Source organism: Ranitomeya variabilis, chromosome 1 (assembly GCF_051348905.1).
Source record: "Ranitomeya variabilis isolate aRanVar5 chromosome 1, aRanVar5.hap1, whole genome shotgun sequence".
Classification (NCBI taxonomy): domain Eukaryota; kingdom Metazoa; phylum Chordata; class Amphibia; order Anura; family Dendrobatidae; genus Ranitomeya; species Ranitomeya variabilis.
The window spans coordinates 123,228,283-123,246,657 of NC_135232.1; positions in this window are offsets into that span (position 1 = coordinate 123,228,283).

Consider the following 18,375-nt stretch of genomic DNA (forward strand, 5'->3'; position numbering starts at 1 on the left):
TTAAAGCAGCATCGGTCCCCACTGACCAAATACCACAGGTGGCGTCACGAACATAAACTTTATTCCCTTTAAAGACCTTCCCCTTTTACATGGGCACCCAGGGCCACAGACCGGGTCACCACCATGACATCCCCCTTTGAACTCAGGACCCGGTACCGAGTACCCCACGGCCCTGGCAGGGCGACTCACATTGATTTCTGAGGCCGAACTGACGAGCAAGCAAATCTTGAATAAAACGCAAGAATAATATAGACTTAACTGGTGCTCCATGCTGGAAATAGTCTGCATCTCTTAGAGCCATGAACTCCGCTCTATGAGCATTGGTCCAATAGTCTTTAGTAAGTGGCCAGCTCCTCACCATAACCATCAAAAACATGATTCAAAATTTTATTAGTATTACATTGCTTACCCATAGACTACCGTATTTTTTGGACTATAAGACGCACCGGACCATAAGGCGCACCCCAAATTTCCGGTGAAAATTGCAGAAAAAAAGATTTTTCATAAGATGGGGGTCCGTCTTATTGTCCGAATTTACAGTATCTTACCTGAGGGCTGGTGGTGGCAGAGCAGGGTCACAGGAGGCATGGTGGCAGCAGAGGTGGGGTGATGCGGTACGGCGTGCACCTGAGCAGGGTCCCTTCCTACTTAGGTGGGCGACGCCACGGCCTGGTGTCCATGGGAGGGTGGCAGCAGTGGTTACCGACAGAGATGCTAGGATGAGGAGGCACAGTGAGAGGTATGGCGTGAGAGGGGTCCCTTTCCCCGGTGAGGTGATGGAAGGATCTCGTGGGCACATGGACTGGAGATGATGGAGGTAGTGGTGTACATTGTGAAGCGAGTATTCCACAGGAGCTCAGATGTCTGAGTCCTTGCCGCTTCCCGGCGCTCCTCACTTATTACCGGCTTCTGAAATAATTATTGCGCTGAGGAGCGCCGGGAAGCGGCAAAGACTCAGACATCTGAGCTCCTGTGGAATACTCGCTTCACAATGTACACCACTACCTCCATCATCTCCAGTCCATGTGCCCACGAGATCCTTCCTGAACCTTGCTGCACCCATCCTGGGAAGCAAAAGGATGGAGTATACAGAGTCCAAAGTCCCGGTGAGGTGATGCAGCAGCCCGGTAATGCAGCAGAGCCGGGTGAATCCTGTTGATATCGGTGGGCGCGGCCATCTTCCTGAGGCCGCGTGCGCAGATGGAGCTCTCTGCTGCCTGGGGCTTCAGGAAAATGGCCACGGGATGCCGCGCGTGCGCAGATGGGGATCGTGGCGGCCATTTTCCTGAAGCAGAGTTCGCATCTCGGCTTCAGGAAAATGGCCGCTGCGATCCCCATCTGCGCACGCACGGCATCCCGCGGCCATTTTCCTGAAGCCCCGGGCAGCAGAGCGCTCTATCTGCGCACGCGCGGCCTCAGGAAGATGGCCGCGCCCACCGATAACAACAGGATTCACCCGGCTCTGCTGCCTTACCGGGCTGCTGCATCACCTCACCGGGAAAAGGGACCCCGCTCACTGCGCCTCCTCATCTCCGCACCTCTGCTGCCACACCTCTGCCGCCGCACCTCTGCCACCGCACCTCTGCCGCCACGGTAAGCCTGCATTGCGACTATTAGACGCACCCCCCATTTTCCCCCCTTTTTTGGGGGGGAAAAAGTGCGTCTTGTAGTCCGAAAAATACGGTATTCCATGGTCTGGAGTTGATTTTGTTGGTATATAACCCTCAAAAAACTTTTTTTTAAATAATCGATATTATATTACACATCTTTAGACTTTTACTTATTCTTGGGTAGATTTCAGTGGTATATAATCCTCAAAAAACCTGTTCCAAATTTTATTGGTATTATACTGCTCATCCACACAGTATAACATATTCTTGGGTACATTTCATTGCTATAAAAGTGTCTAAAAACTTGGTCAAAATTTATGTTTAGTATATTGCTCATCTACACAGTATAATGTGTTCTTGGGTATGTTAAAAAATGTATTGGTAATATATTGCTCACCCTTAGAATATTCCACGGTCTGAAGTACATTTCATTAGTATGCAATTCTCAAAAAACCTGTTAAAAAATGTATCAGTATTATATTGCTCATCCACATGCTATTACATCTTCTTGGGTAGATTTCGTTGCTATATAAGCCTCAAAAACTTGTTAACAATTTTAGGCTGTAAGCAGACATTGCAGATTTGTGCTTTTCTTGGATTTTTTTCAGTGTTGATTTGTGCCAAAACCTGAAGCAAACCCTGATGAATGAGAAAGTGCCATGCACACATTAACTATTTTTAACTTGCAGATTTGGTACAGAAATTAATCTGCAGCGTGTCAATTCTCAGTGCGTTTTTTTCCCTGCGTTTTCACCATTGCCTTCACTCAAATTAATCAAAAACATAGGGCAAAAAGGCTCCAAAAATGTTTTTGCCCTGCAAATTTCCTGCCAAGGGATTCAGAAATACTTATAATGGAAGGGGAGAGAGGTCAGCTCACCAACTTGAATTCTCCAGCTCCAGGATGACTTAAAAGGATTTCTTTATTTATGTAATAAATGTTAAAATAGCATGGCACTAGACATAGTAACACAGAGAAAAATCGATGCATTTCAAGCGCAACTAAGGCCTTTATTTGCTTCATGCTGGAGCTGGAACATATTCTTCCTCTTTATGCAGAAATGCTGCAGAAATTTTACTCAGTGTGTGCACATACCCTTATTGGTATTATAGTGCGAATCTGTAGAGTATTATGTGGTCTTGAGCACATTTCTTTGTTAGATAACCCTCAAAAAACTTGTTAAAAAATGTATTGGTATTTTATTGCTCATCTATAGGGTATTATATCTTCTTGGGCCCAGTTCGTTGCTATATAAGCCTCAAAAAACCTTATTGTGCATTCATAGACCTTTACATATTATTGGATAGATTTTAGTGGTAAACAGTGGGTACAGAAAGTATTCAGACCCCTTTAACTTTTTCACTCTTTGTTTCATTGCAGACATTTGGTAAATTCAAAAAAAGTTCATTTTTTCACATTAATGTAAACTCCATCTTGACTGAAAAAACAGAAATGTAGAAATTTTTGCAAATTTAATAAAAAAGAAAAACTGAAATATCATATGGTCATAAGTATTCAGACCCTTTGCTCAGACACTCATATTTAAGTCCCATGCTGTCCATTTCCTTGTGATCAGGGCAGTATTTGCACTAGGCACTTGAGGTCATATGCCTAGAGCACCAGGAAGCGGGGGGTGGTACCTGGGCAAGTTTTTTTTTTCCCACCTGTGTCCCCAGAGACTGTCATGTAGTGTCTGTGGGTGCAGAGCAGCTGGAGGCGGGAGACTGGCAGGGAACAGGCAAGACAGTGGACGAGACTGGAGCGGGTGGGGAGGAGGGAAGAAACTGCAGCCTGAAGAGTAGGAAAATGAGGAGAAGGAGCATCAACGGCATCGGAGAAGCGGGATGCACAGAGGTGGAACTAAGCACCCCAGGGCTGTGAGCAGCCAGAAGATGCTGTGCTCGGAGTGGCCGGTTCGGCTTGCAGTGCTGGGATCACCAGTTTCTGGCATTGTGCCTCCTCCTGGGACTGGCTGAGCCTTGTTTCTTCCTGTTACATCTGGCCATGGGCAGACATAGCGGAGTTTCAACCAGTGCAGCTGCACCAGGGCATGGAGGCTCTGGGGGGACCTGCAGGGCAGCTAATAATGAGGGCAATCTGGCCAGTTTATCTGGCCCCAAAGCTCCGGGGGGGCTCCTGGCAGATTGCCCTCATGTGCGGCGTGCAGAGAGCAATCCCTGCTGCTCCGCTGCCTGCAAGAGAAAATGGCAGTTGGGCAGAGCTGCAGGGAATAGATCCATTGTGCTTCCTGCCTGCGCTTCCTGACTCACACAGCAGTGGCTAAATGACATCATCATTCAGCACCACGGCTGTGCGAGACAGGAAGCTGCCAGTTATTTTGAGGCTTCAGAATACCGTGCGCAGTTGTGAGGTGAGGTGTGGTGTGTGTGTGCAGAGAGGTGAATGGTGCTGTGTGTATCTGTTTGTGTAGGTATAGGAGAGAGAAATGATGGGGTGATGGAAAAGAAGGCAATGATTGAGTTGACAGAGAGGGCAATGATGGGGGTGATGGGGCAGAAGGCAATGATTGGGTTGACAGAGAGAGCAATGATGTGGGTGATGGGGCAGAAGGCAATGATTGGGTTGACGGAGAGGGCAATGATAGGGGTGGTGGGGGAGGAGGAAATGATGAAGGTGGTGAATGGGCAATAATGGGGGTGGTGGGGAGGAGGAAATGATGGAGGTGTGTTATGATCTGGTGACCTTGGAGCCGCATGAAACTTTCTCTGGAGTCGGTGGAACCTGTACTGACCGCAAATCCTGAACTAACACCGCAACTAGAAGTAGCCGTGGGGTGTGCCTAACATACCCTAGACACCTCGACACAGCCGGAGGACTAAATACCCCTATAGATGGAAATAGGAATGCTACCTTGCCTCAGAGCAGACCCCCAAAGGATAGGCAACCCCCCACGAATAATGACTGTGAGTAGGAGAAGAATAGACACACGCAGGTAGAAAACAGGATTTAGCAAAAGAGGCCACTGTAGCTAAATAGGAAAGGATAGGACAGATTACTAGGCGGTCAGTATTAAAACCCTTCCAAAAATATCCACAGCAGATAATACAAAAAGTTCCACAATCTAACTAAAGACATGGAATGTATATCTGCCACTCCAGAGAATCCAACAAGACTGAGAAAATACTAACACAATCTAAGCTGGACAAGAAAACACAAAGAATAGCACTGAATTGTGAAGCACACAACATGTGTGCCACAGGAAAAAAACCAGACACTTATCTTTGCTGATTTGGCAGAAAGGCAGGAGGAACCAGGCAGAGGTCCTACACCTCCAAACAACAATTGACAACTGGCAAGGACTAATGAATCCTGCACGCCTAAATACCCCAGTCAGAACTGCAATCAGCAGATACACCTGACCAGGACTGCAACTCAGGGGCAACTGCATTACCACCTACAACCACCGGAGGGAGCCCTAAAGCAGAATTCACAACAGAGGTGGTGTAATGGGCAATGATGGGAGTGGTGGGGGAAAAGGCAATGATGGTGGTGGTGGAAGAGGCAATGATGGGGATGGTGGTTGAGGAGGAAATGATGGAGGTCGTAGAATGGGTAATGATGGGGTGGTGGGGGAGAAGACAATGATGATGGCGGTGGAAAGGACAAAGATGGAGTAGTGGGGGATAAGGAAATGATGGATGTAGTGGAATGGGTAATGATGTGGTGGGGAGAAGGCAAAGATAAGGGTGTTGGGGTTGAAGGCAATGACGGTGGCAGTGGAAAGGACAATGATGAGGGTAGTGGGGAGGAGGCAATGATGGAGGTGGTGGAATGGGTAATAATGGGGTGGTGGGGAGAAAGCAATAATGGAGGTGGTGAAGAGGGCAATCATGGGGGTGGGGGATAGGGCAATAATGGGATGCAGGGAGAGGACAATGAGGGGTGTGGAGGATTAGGAGGAAGGGGAATTTATAATGGATTTAGAAATGGGGAGGTGGAGGAAGACGTTATTATCGATTATTATGTCTAACACAGTCCCTTAGTACAAAGTGTACTCACTTACGTATAGCAAAGTCCCTTAGTGTATATATACACTGCTCAAAAAATAAAGGGAACACTTAAACAACAGAATATAACTCCAAGTATATCAAACTTCTGTGAAATCAGACTGTCCATTTACGAAGCAACATTGATTGACAATTAGTGTTGAGCGATACCGTCCGATACTTGAAAGTATCGGTATCGGAAAGTATCGGCCGATACCGGCAAAGTATCGGATCCAATCCGATACCGATACCCGATACCAATACAAGTCAATGGGACTCAGGTATCGGACGGTATTCCTGATGGTTCCCAGGGTCTGAAGGAGAGGAAACTCTCCTTCAGGCCCTGGGAACCATATTAATGTGTAAAAGAAAGAATTAAAATAAAAAATATTGCTATACTCACCTGTCCGACGCAGCCGGGACCTCAGCGAGGGAACCGGCAGCGTTGTTTGTTTAAAATTCGCGCTTTTACTTGGTTACGTGAGGTCCCGGCTTGTGATTGGTCAGGGCGGCCATGTTGCCGGGACGCGGACCAATCACAGCAAGCCGTGACGAAATTACGTCACGGCTTGCTGTGATTGGTCCGCGTCCCGGCAACATGGCCGCCATTAACCAATCACAAGCCGTGACGTCACGGGAGGCTGGACATGCGCGTATTTTGAAAAGCGCGCGTGTCCAGCCTCCAGTGACGTCCCGGCTTATGATTGGTCACGGCGCCATGTTGCCGGGACGCGGACCAATCACAGCAAGCCATGACGAAATTACGTCACGGCTTGCTGTGATTGGTCCGCGTCCCGGCAACATGGCCGCCATTAACCAATCACAAGCCGTGACGTCACGGGAGGCTGGACACGCGCGTATTTTAAAAAGCGCGCGTGTCCAGCCTCCAGTGACGTCCCGGCTTGTGATTGGTTAATGGCGGCCATGTTGCCGGGACGTCACTGGAGGCTGGACATGCGCGCTTTTCAAAATACGCGCATGTCCAGCCTCCCGTGACGTCCCGGCTTGTGATTGGTTAATGGCGGCCATGTTGCCGGGACATCACTGGAGGCTGGACACGCGCGCTTTTCAAAATACGCGCATGTCCAGCCTCCCGTGACGTCCCGGCTTGTGATTGGTTAATGGCGGCCATGTTGCCGGGACGTCACTGGAGGCTGGACACGCGCGCTTTTCAAAATACTCGCATGTCCAGCCTCCCGTGACGTCACGGCTTGTGATTGGTTAATGGCGGCCATGTTGCCGGGACGCGGACCAATCACAGCAAGCCGTGACGTAATTTCGTCACGGCTTGCTGTGATTGGTCCGCGTCCCGGCAACATGGCCGCCCTGACCAATCACAAGCCGGGACTTCACGTAACCAAGTAAAAGCGCGAAATTTAAACAAACAACGCTGCCGGTTCCCTCGCTGAGGTCCCGGCTGCGTCGGACAGGTGAGTATAGCGATATTTTTTATTTTAATTCTCTTTTTTACACATTATTACATTAATGTTGTTGCGATACCCGATACCCGATACCACAAAAGTATCGGATCTCGGTATCGGAAATTCCGATACAGCAAGTATCGGCCGATACCCGATACTTGCAGTATCGGAATGCTCAACACTATTGACAATCAATTTCACATGCTGTTGTGCAAATGGAATGAAGGAGTGGTTCTGCATGTGGGGACCACAGACCACATCTCAGTACCAATGCTTTCTGGCTTATGTTTTGGTCACTTTTGAATGTTGCTTGTGCTTTCACACTCTTGGTAGCATGAGACGGACTCTACAACCCATACAAGGGGCTCAGGTAGTGCAGCTCATCCAGGATGGCACATCAATGCGAGCTGTGGCAAGAAGGCTTGCTGTGTCTGTCAGCGTAGTGTCCAGAGGCTGTTGGAGCTACCAGGAGACAGGCCAGTACACCTGGAGACATGGAGGGGGCCGTAGGAGGGCATTAACCTAGCAGCAGGACCGCTACCCAGCCTTTGTGCAAGGAGGAACAGGAGGAGCACTGCCAGAGCACTGCAAAATGACCTCCAGCAGGCCACACATGTGCATGTGTCTGCACAAATGATTAGAAACTGACTCCATGAAGATGGTCTGAGTGCCCGACATCCACAGATGGGGGTTGTGCTCACAGCCCAACAACATGCAGGACGCTTGGCATTTGCTCCAGAACACCAGGATTGGCAAATTCACAACAGGTGCCCTGTGCTCTTTACAGATGAAAGCAGGTTCACACTGAGCATATGTGACAGACATGACAGAGTCTGGAGATGCCATGGAGAGCGATCTGCTGCCTGCAACATCATTCAGCATGATTGGTTTGACAGTGGGTCAGTAATGGTGTGGGGTGGCATTTCTTTGGAGGGCGGCACAGCCCTCCATGTGCTTGTCAGAGGTAGCCTGACTGCCATTAAGTACTGAGATGAGATCCTCAGGCCCCTTGTGAGACCATACGCTGGTGTGGATGGCCCTGGGTTCCTCCTAATGCAGGACAATACCAGACCTCGTGGCTGGAGTGTGTCAGCGGTTCCTGCAAGACGAAGGCATTGAAGCTATGGACTGGCCCGCCCGTTCCCCAGACCTGAATCCAATTGAACATATCTGGGACATCAGGTCTCGCTCCATCCACCAACGTCACGTTGCACCACAGACTGTCCAGGAGTTGGCGGATGCTTTAGTCCCGGTCTGGGAGGAGATCCCTCAGGAGACCATCCACCGCCTCATCAGGAGCATGCCCAGGCATTGTAGGGAGGTCATACAGGCACGTGGAGGCCACACAAACTACTGATCATCATTTCCTTGTCTTGAGGCATTTCCACTGAAGTTGGATCAGCCTGCAATTTGATTTTCCACAATGATTTTGAGCATCATTCCAACTCCAGGCCTCCATGGGATATTAGTTGTGATTTACATTGATCATTTCTAGTTTTTACTGTTCTCAATGCATTCCACTATAAATTGAATAAAGATTTCCAACTGTAATATTTCATTAAGTGATATCTATGATGTGGGTTTTTAGGGTTCCCTTTTTTTTTTGAGCAGTATACAGTATATATATATATATATATATATATATATATATATATATATATATATATATATATATATATATATATATATATATATATGTAGCTTTGTTGCCTTATAAGGAGGGGAGGGGCCAGACACATTTCCTGCACAGGGGCCCCAAGCTGTCTGTGTCCGCCCCTACCTCCGGCGATTTCTTGGGGGGATGATGGAGCACTCATATCCTACAGCTCCCGGAGCCCGGTGTGGGAGGAGATGGTGGAGCTGGAGGCACGGAATGCCAGCACTGCAGAGAGGTCGAGACTGGAGGAAATTAGTGTGCACTATTTGATTGCTGCACAGACCTGGGCAGGGTGTGGGCTGCTGGAACTGGCAGCTACACCTGGTCCTGTTGTGGAAGCTGGCAACCAGGCTGGGGGCATCGTGTGCATGGGGTGGGCTACCAGTCCAGTTGTGTTGGGATAAAAACCTCTTCCAGAGTACTCCAGACCTCAGACTTGGCCAAAGGTTCACTATTCAACAAGACAATGACCCTAAGCACACAGGTAAAATAACAAACGAGTAGCTTCAGAACAACTCTGTGACCATTCATTACTAGCCCAGCCAGAGCATTGACCTAAACCCAATTGAGCCTCTCTGGTGAGACCTCAAAACGGCTGTCCACTACCGTTCACCATCCAACCTGACGGAACAGGAGAGGATCTGCAAGGAAGAGTGGCAGAGGATCCCCAAATCCAGATGTGAAAAACTTGGTGCATCATTCCCAAGAAGACTCATGGCTGCATTAGCTCAAAAGGGTGCTTCTACTCAATACTGAGCAAAGGGTCTGAATACTCATGACCATGTGATATTTCAGTTTTTCTTTTTTCTAAATTTCCAAAAATGTCTACATTTCTGGGTTTTTTTTCATTCAAGATGGGGTGCAGAGTGTACATTAATGAGAAAAAAAATGAACGTTTCTGAAATTATCAAATGGCTGCAATGAAAGAAAAAGTGAAAAATTTAAAGGGGTCTGAATACTTTCCGTACCCACTGTATAAACCTTAAAAAAATATTTAAAAAATTGACTGGCATAATAAATTGCTCATCCATAGGCTTTTACATATTCTTGGGTAGATTTTGTTGCTATATAAGGCTGTGTGCCCACGTTGCAAATTTGATGCATTTTTGTCATATTTTTCAGGGAGGAATTGTGACAAAACCTGATGCCAGCAAAGTGAATGAGAAACTTGAAGTGTCATGCACACGTTAAGTATTTTTGACTTGCATATTTGGTGCAGAAAATAATCTACAGCATGTCAATTCTTAGTGCGTTTTTACCCTGTATTTTAGACCATTGACTGCATGCAAATCAATAAAAAATGCAGGGCAAAACGCAGGCAAAAAAGCACCAAAAACGTGTGTTTTTGCAGCTGCGATTTTCCTGCCAAGAGATGTAGAAAAGTGTCCACATACCCTTATCGGTATCATACTGCTTACCAATTGACTATTCCATGGTATATTTCCTTGGTATATAATCATCAAAAGTACATAGCCTTTATGAGTCTAGGAAAAATTGTTCAACGTTTTAGGCACGTTGCAGTTTTAGTTCATTTTTGCAGTGTTTTTTCTGCGTGGGTTTGGGACAAAACCTGAAGCAAAACCTGATGCCAGCAAAGTGAATGAGAAACCTGAAGTGTCACGCACTTATATTACTCATCCATTACTCATCAGTGGTCTGGAGTGCATTTTCTCGGTATATAACCCTAAAAAGTGCATAGTCTTTATGAGTCTAGGAGTACTAATACATGACAAATTGAGCAGAATGTATGAGGCTCTCCTTTATGTCTAATGCAGTTTGTATCTGAATCCCTTTTTTGGGCAGTTCTTGCTTTCAGAAATTAAACTGAAATTTCCTATTTTTTAATAAAAAAATCAATTTAGGTTTACATATATTACATTTTTTAAACCCTTTTTAAATCTTGCCTTATATACAAGTCATTATACTGAAAAATATGTTTCTTAACATTTTTTTTCCTGGAAAATGCAATTTCACGATGGTTTGGAATGTTTTATTGTCACTAGTGTTGAGCATTCCGATACCGCAAGTATTGGGTATCGGCCGATACTTGCGGGTATAGGAATTCCGATACCGAGATCCGATACTTTTGTGGTATCGGGTATCGGTATCGAAACAACATTAATGTGTAAAATAAAGAATTAAAATAAAAAATATTGCTATACTCACCTCTCCGACGCAGCCTGGACCTCACCGAGGGAACAGGCAGCGTTCTTTGCTTAAAATGCGCGCGTTTACTTCCTTCCGTGACGTCACGGCTTCTGATTGGTCGCGTGCCACCCATGTGGCCGCGACGCGACCAATCACAGCAAGCCGTGACGTAATTTTCAGGTCCTCAATGCCTAATTCTAGGCATTCAGGATTTTAAAATTACGTTCCGGGTTGTGATTGGTCGTGTCGCGGTCACATGGGCGACGCGACCAATCACAAGCCGTGACATCATGGGAGGCAGGAAACGCGCGCATTTTAAAATTACGTCACGGCTTGTGATTGGTTGCGTGCCGCCCATGTGACTGCGACGCGACCAATCACAGCAAGCCGTGACGTAATTTCAGGTCCTGGATGCCTAATTCTGCATTCAGGACCTGAAATTACATCACGGCTTGCTGTGATTGGTCGCGTCGCGGTCACATGGGCGGCACGCAACCAATCACAAGCCGTGACGTAATTTTAAAATGCGCGCGTTTCCTGCCTCCCATGACGTCACGGCTTGTGATTGGTCGCGTCGCCCATGTGACCGCGACACGACCAATCACAACCCGGAACGTAATTTTAAAATCCTGAATGCCTAGAATTAGGCATTGAGGACCTGAAAATTACGTCACGGCTTGCTGTGATTGGTCGCGTCGCGGCCACATGGGCGGCACGCGACCAATCAGAAGCCGTGACGTCACGGAAGGAAGTAAACGCGCGCATTTTAAGCAAAGAACGCTGCCGGTTCCCTCGGTGAGGTCCAGGCTGCGTCGGAGAGGTGAGTATAGCAATATTTTTTATTTTAATTCTTTATTTTACACATTGATATGGATCCCAGGGCCTGAAGGAGAGTTTCCTCTTCTTCAGACCCTGGGAACCATCAGGGATACCGTCCAATACTTGAGTCCCATTGACTTGTATTGGTATCGGGTATCGGTATCAGATTAGATCCGATACTTTGCCGGTATCGGCCGATACTTTCCGATACCGATACTTTCAAGTATCGGACGGTATCGCTCAACACTAATTGTCACTCCTTAAAGTGAAGTAAAAGTGTGACACCATTGTTCTCAGCAGCAATCTGGGAGTCAAAGATGCTTTCAGGGGTCTTCACCATGCTGTTCTCCTTCTATTCAGCACTTTATCCATTAATTTGAACATTTTCACTGCCCCCCAGACTTCTAGGGTCTTCCCCCAAAAAAATCTTGGTTCTCCCATTGATTTCCATTATACTCGTTACTAGGGTTGAGCGAAACGGATCGGACACATTCAAAAATCGCCGACTTTCGGCAAAGTCGGGTTTCATGAAACCCGACGTGATCCTAGTGTGGGATTGGCCATGAGGTTGCCGATCTGCCTGCAAAAGTCGCGTTTTATATGACGCTTTCAGCGCCATTTTTCAGCCAATGAAGGAGGATGCAGAGTGTGGGAAGCGTGATGACATAGGTCTCGGTCCCCACCATCTTAGAGAAGGGCATGACAGTGATTGGCTTGCATTCAGCGGCATCACAGGGGCTATAAAGGGGCGTGCACGCCGACCGCCATCTTACTTCTGCCGATCTTAGCATAGGGAGAGGTTGCTGCAGCTTCATCAGAAGAAGGGATATAGTTAGGGAGGGAAGATTAACCCCCAAACTGCTTGTGCTGTAGCGATTTCCACTGTCCAACACCACCTTTTTTTTGCAGGGACAGTGGAGGCTATATCTTTGTGCATTAGCTCTGTAGCTTATTAGGCTGCCTTATAAGGCTCCCTGATAGCTGCATTGCTGTTTGCACGCTGCTGTGCAAACCAACTGCTTTTTTAAAAGCAAAAATCCTGCTGCTCCTTTCTGCACAGTTATCTTGTTTATTTGTCCACACTTTTGTGTGCAGCAGTCTTTTTTATTGCTGCCATACTTGTCCTGAGATCATTGTAGGGAGATTGAAATTGTACTACAGTCCTTGTATTTTTTCATATATCTTCCAGCCACTTTCTGTTTTATACACTGGGCCTGAGTTTTGGTTCAGTCTCCCCCCAAAAAAGTGAGATTCAAATTCTCACAAAGTGGATATACTTCAGTCCTGTTAGTTTGTTGTATGTCAGCCAGCCACTTTCTGCCACTTAGATTGCATTGTTATATACACTGGGCCTGAGTTTTGGTTCAGTCTCCCCCCAAAAAAAGTGAGATTCAAATTCTCACAAAGTGGATATACTTCAGTCCTGTTAGTTTGTCGTATATCAGCCAGCCACTTTCTGCCACTTACATTGTGTTGTTTTATGCACAGGGCCTGAGTTTTGGTTCATATGTAAAGTAAACTTTGGCACTCAACTTATGATGAAATGAAATTTTAATGGCAGCCACTTGTACAAACGTTTCGGTCAGACATATAGACCTTCTTCAGTGTACTGGTCTCTTAGAGACACTATTCATGTGTGGCCTGAGATCAGATTATGGTCCTATATATGGATCCTATGCATGAGCATGAGTAGATAAGCGATGATGAGGACTGTATACAAGGCTAGTACCCCTATTTATCACACATCGGAACAAGCGGCGGACACCGCGTTCCACGCTCACATCACTGCCTCCCCTGACAAGGGAAACGTTTGTACAAGTGGCTGCCATTAAAATTTCATTTCATCATAAGTTGAGTGCCAAAGTTTACTTTACATATGATCACTGGTTGGGAACCTTCTTTGTGCACCTTCACAGCTGTGCCACGATATACTACACTATGAGTTTTGGTTCAGTCTCCCCCCAAAAAAGGGAGATTTAAATTATCAACAAGTTTGTGTACACCTTCTACCATATTTTACAGTACCATATAACGGTTGTTATTTTGGTTAGATTTTCCAAAAAATGAGGAAGTCTGGTGGATGAGCCCGTGGGTGGTGGTTGCCAGCTGGTACTGATGGTGGTGGTGGTGGTGGTGCATCTGGTGGTAGTGCCATTTGCCTGGACAGGTGGGTGGGCCCACTCTTGGGCGACGACACTGGCACAGGGTCCCCCATAGTACAATGACGATGGTGGTGCACAACCAACGTCAGACACGCTGTCGTAATATGAGGGGCCCTGTGCCAGTACCGCCGCCCATGAGAGAGTGTTCCCCCTCAGCTCGAACAGTGCTCTACCACTTGCAATACTTACCTCTCCCTGCTCCACCACTGTGTAGTCTGTGCTGTTAAATCCTTCAATGGCACTGCCAATACAAATTTGTTGAAATGATAGATGATAGTTAAAATATACAGGGGCCCTGGCCTCCATTTAGACCAGTTAATACGTTGCGCCTACTACCACTGTCTGCTACTCAGCAGAGGAGCCCACCCCTGTACCTAGCTACGCCACCTGTTTATTTATGAACAATTTTTTGGCAGACGTTTAGCCCACTTTATTATTTGGGTCTACTAACCGTGTCTGCCACTCATTACAGTTTTCCTCCACTGGGCAAAGCAATGCCGCTTGTTTAGTCCTGTTACCACATTTGAACTGCATTTAGCCTACTTTATTATTTGGGCCTACTAACTGTGTCTGCCACTCATTACAGTTTTCCTCCACTGAACAAAGATACAAGATAAAATATCTCTATTCTAAGCTAACCAAATAATATCAGTGTAGAATACCATTAAACAATACTCAAAAAATGTTTTTTGTTAGTTACGGATTTAACCACTTTACCCTTGAAGGTGGTTTGCACATTAATGACCAGGCCAATTTTTACAATTCTGACCACTGTCAATTTATGCAGTAATAACTCTGGAACACTTCAATGGATTCCAGTGATTCTGAGACTATTTTTTCATGATATATTGTGCTTCATTATAGTGGTCAAATTTCTTCGTTATGACTTGTGTTTATTTGTGAAAAAATTGGAGAAACTTTTGAAAATTGTACAATTTTGCAACTTTTAATTTTTATGCTCTTAAATCACAGAGATATGTCCCACAAAATAGTTAATAAATAACATTTCCCACATGTCTACTTTACATCAGCACAATTTTGGAACCAATTTTTTTTTCTTAGAAAGTTATAAGGGTTAAAAGTTGACCAGCAATTTTTCACTTTTTCAACAAAATTTACAAAAGCAATATTTTTTAGGGACCACATAACATTTGAAGTCACTTTGAGGGGTCTAAATGATAGAAGATACCCAAGTGTGACACCATTCTAAAAACTGCAACCCTCCAGGTGCTCAAAACCACATTCAAGAAGTTTATGAAGCCTTCAGGTGCTTCACAGGAATTTGTGTAATGTGGAAAGAAACTGAACATTTAACTTTTTTTCACAAAAAAAATATTTCAGATCCAATTTTTGTATATTGACAAGGATAACAGGAAAAATGGACCTCAGATTACGTTATGTAATTTATCCTGAGCATGCTAATACCTGATATGGGGGAGAAAACCACTGTTTGTGCGCACGGCAGAGTTTGGAAGGAAAGGAGCACCATTTGACTTTTGGAATGCAAAATTTGACGGAACAATTGGTGGACGCCAATAGTTGTTGCATCACCACATTTTGAGAGCTATAATTTTTCCATCTTTTGGCCCACAGAGTCATGTGAGGACTTGTTTTTTGCGGGACATTTTTACTGGTACCACTTTCAAGCACATGACATTTTTTGGTTGCTTTCTATTCTGATTTTTGGGAGGCAAAATGAACAAAAACCAGCAATTCAGGATTTTTTTTTTGGGTGGGGGATTTATGCCGTTCCGTTTGTGGTAAAATTGATAAGGCATTTTTATTCGTCGGGTCAGTACAATTACAGCGATACCTCATTTATATCTTTTTTGGCGCTTTTACACAATAAAAACTATTTTACAGAAAAAATAATTAATGTTTGCTTTATTCTGAGTGCTATAAGTTTTTCTTTTTCCACTGATGTGTCTGTATAGTGGCTTTTTTTGTGGGAGAAGATGACATTTTCAGCAAAACATGTTTCTTTATATTCATCTTTTGCATCACATTTTATTACACTTTTTGTTCAACGGTATGATGATAAAGCATTGTTTTTTTGGCTTGTTTTTTTCTTTTTTTCTTATGGTGTTTACTAAAGTGGTTAACTAGTGGGAAGTTTTATAGGTCAGGTTGTTGTGGACATGGTGATACCAAATATGCGTACTTTTACGGGTTTTTTTATACACATATTTATTTATGGATACAATATCCTTTGATTTGTTTATTATTATTATTATTATTTTAAATATTTTTACAATTATTTAAAACTTTTTTTTACTGTAAACTGAGCTCTGCACTGACAGAGAAAGTTGCTGATCAAGCACTGCGCATGATCAGCAACTTTCCTATCTTTGGTGACCCAGATGTCGTCATGATGACATCCAGTCACTATGGCAACAATCGAGACCCCGCGCCACGCCGTGGGTTCTCCAATCCAAAGGCAGAGGGCCTATCAGCCCTCTGCTGGCTCCCGGAATGCTGCTGGGTGTCAGCTGTCAGCATCTGTTGACACCCGGCGGTGATCACCAGCGCACAGCCCGTGTGCGAGGGCGATCGCCCGGTTGTAATAATCCGTCGCTAGACAGATAGACCCAGGGCACATGGATGGATTATTACGTCAGATGTCAGAAAGGGGTCAAAGAGGATTTGTCACTTGTTATCTGTCCTAACATGACTGTTCAAGTAAATGCTTGTACTCATGAAATATAAATTCTGTAACATTTTCCATAGAACAAAATATTGTGAAATTCCTGTTTTTTTCTTTGAAATGTATGGAAAAAAAATTTGTATGTATGGAAAAAAATCTGTTTCATAGATAGTATGAAACTGTCAGCGATGATTGGACAATGTCAGACTGATTTGGGCTAAGTCTCTGACCTGGCAGAGTAACACAAAGCTGTCAACTTATTCATGCATTTCCAACAAGAATTATTATTATTATTATTATTATTATTTATTTATATAGCACCATTGAAAAATAGAGAGACAGCATAGTGCAGAGCAGAGATGAGCAGATGTTCCAGAGTAGAGATGAACAAATTAAGTCAAGGTGAATCAAATAAAAGGACAAAATATTAAAATTTGGCTGCATCCAATTTTTTTTTAAATTTGATTATAGCAAATCCAGTAAAATAACTGCTGACTGTCCACCATTTTGGTGTACTCTTATGAGTCGGGAAGAGGTTAAAAATATATTTATCTCTCTCCTATCCCATCACTGCAGTGCCCTATCTTGTGATTTGATTTCTCCTTGTGGCTTCTCCTTTTTTTTCATGTGTGGTGATTAGTGTTGAGCGATACCGTCTGATACTTGAAAGTATCGGTATCGGATAGTATCGGCCGATACCCGAAAAGTATCGGATATCGCCGATACCGATACCCGATACCAATACAAGTCAATGGGACACCAAGTATCGGAAGGTATCCTGTATGGTTCCCAGGGTCTGAAGGAGAGGAAACTCTCCTTCAGGCCCTGGGATCCATATTAATGTGTAAAATAAAGAATAAAAAAAAAAATATTGATATACTCACCTCTCCGACGCAGCCTGGACCTTACCGATATAACCGGCAGCTTCCGTTCCTAAGAATGAGCGCTTGAAAGACCTTAGATGACATCGCGGCTTGTGATTGGTCGCGTGAGCGGTCACGTGACCGACAGGCGACCAATCACAAGCCGCGACATCATCTAAGGTCTTTCAAGCACTCATTCTTAGGAACGGAAGCTGCCGGTTATATCGGTAAGGTCCAGGCTGCGTCGGAGAGGTGAGTATATCAATGTTTTTATTTTTATTCTTTATTTTACACATTAATATTGATCCCGATACCGATTCCCGATATCACAAAAGTATTGGATCTCGGTATCGGAATTCCGATACCGCAAATATCGGCCGATAACCGATACTTGCGGTATCGGAATGCTCAACACTAGTGGCGATTAATGTTCTCTTCGGGACCTTCAGTATTTCTTGGTGATTCTGCTGCCTCAGTGTAATTTTTTTCTAAAACTGTAAACTTATTATGCTCTGTGGTCTAGAAAAACTCAAAATATAATAGTCACAATTGTTTCGAATTGAAAAAAGTCAATACAAATTGAATTTCTGTGCCAAGTTTGAGCAAACTGCGAAACTCAAATGTGGACACAATCACTCATCACTACTCCAGAATTTCAAGCTCTTTAATGCAAATACAGACTTAGTTATGTCAAAATGACCTCAGTATATGGCTACAGGTAAATGTATGATAACCATTTTTCACACACAACCTGTACAGTTTGTTCACTATTTTCTGGCTTTTTCTCCCTTTCTCCACTGCTAAACTGTGAGCTGTCATGTAATCTCTTTATCCAAACTCACCTGAAAATGGCTGCTGCATTTCCCGTCTCTGCTTTTATACAGGCTGTGATAGGTTTTTTTTTGGCTGTGCTACGTACACCATGTGATGTTATTGTTGCATGGCAATATGAGGAAAACCATTCACCCTTTCTCTAGGTTATATGAGTCTTCTCTAGCTAATGGTATCTTTTACATTGTGTAAGTCTCCTCATCTCGGCATGC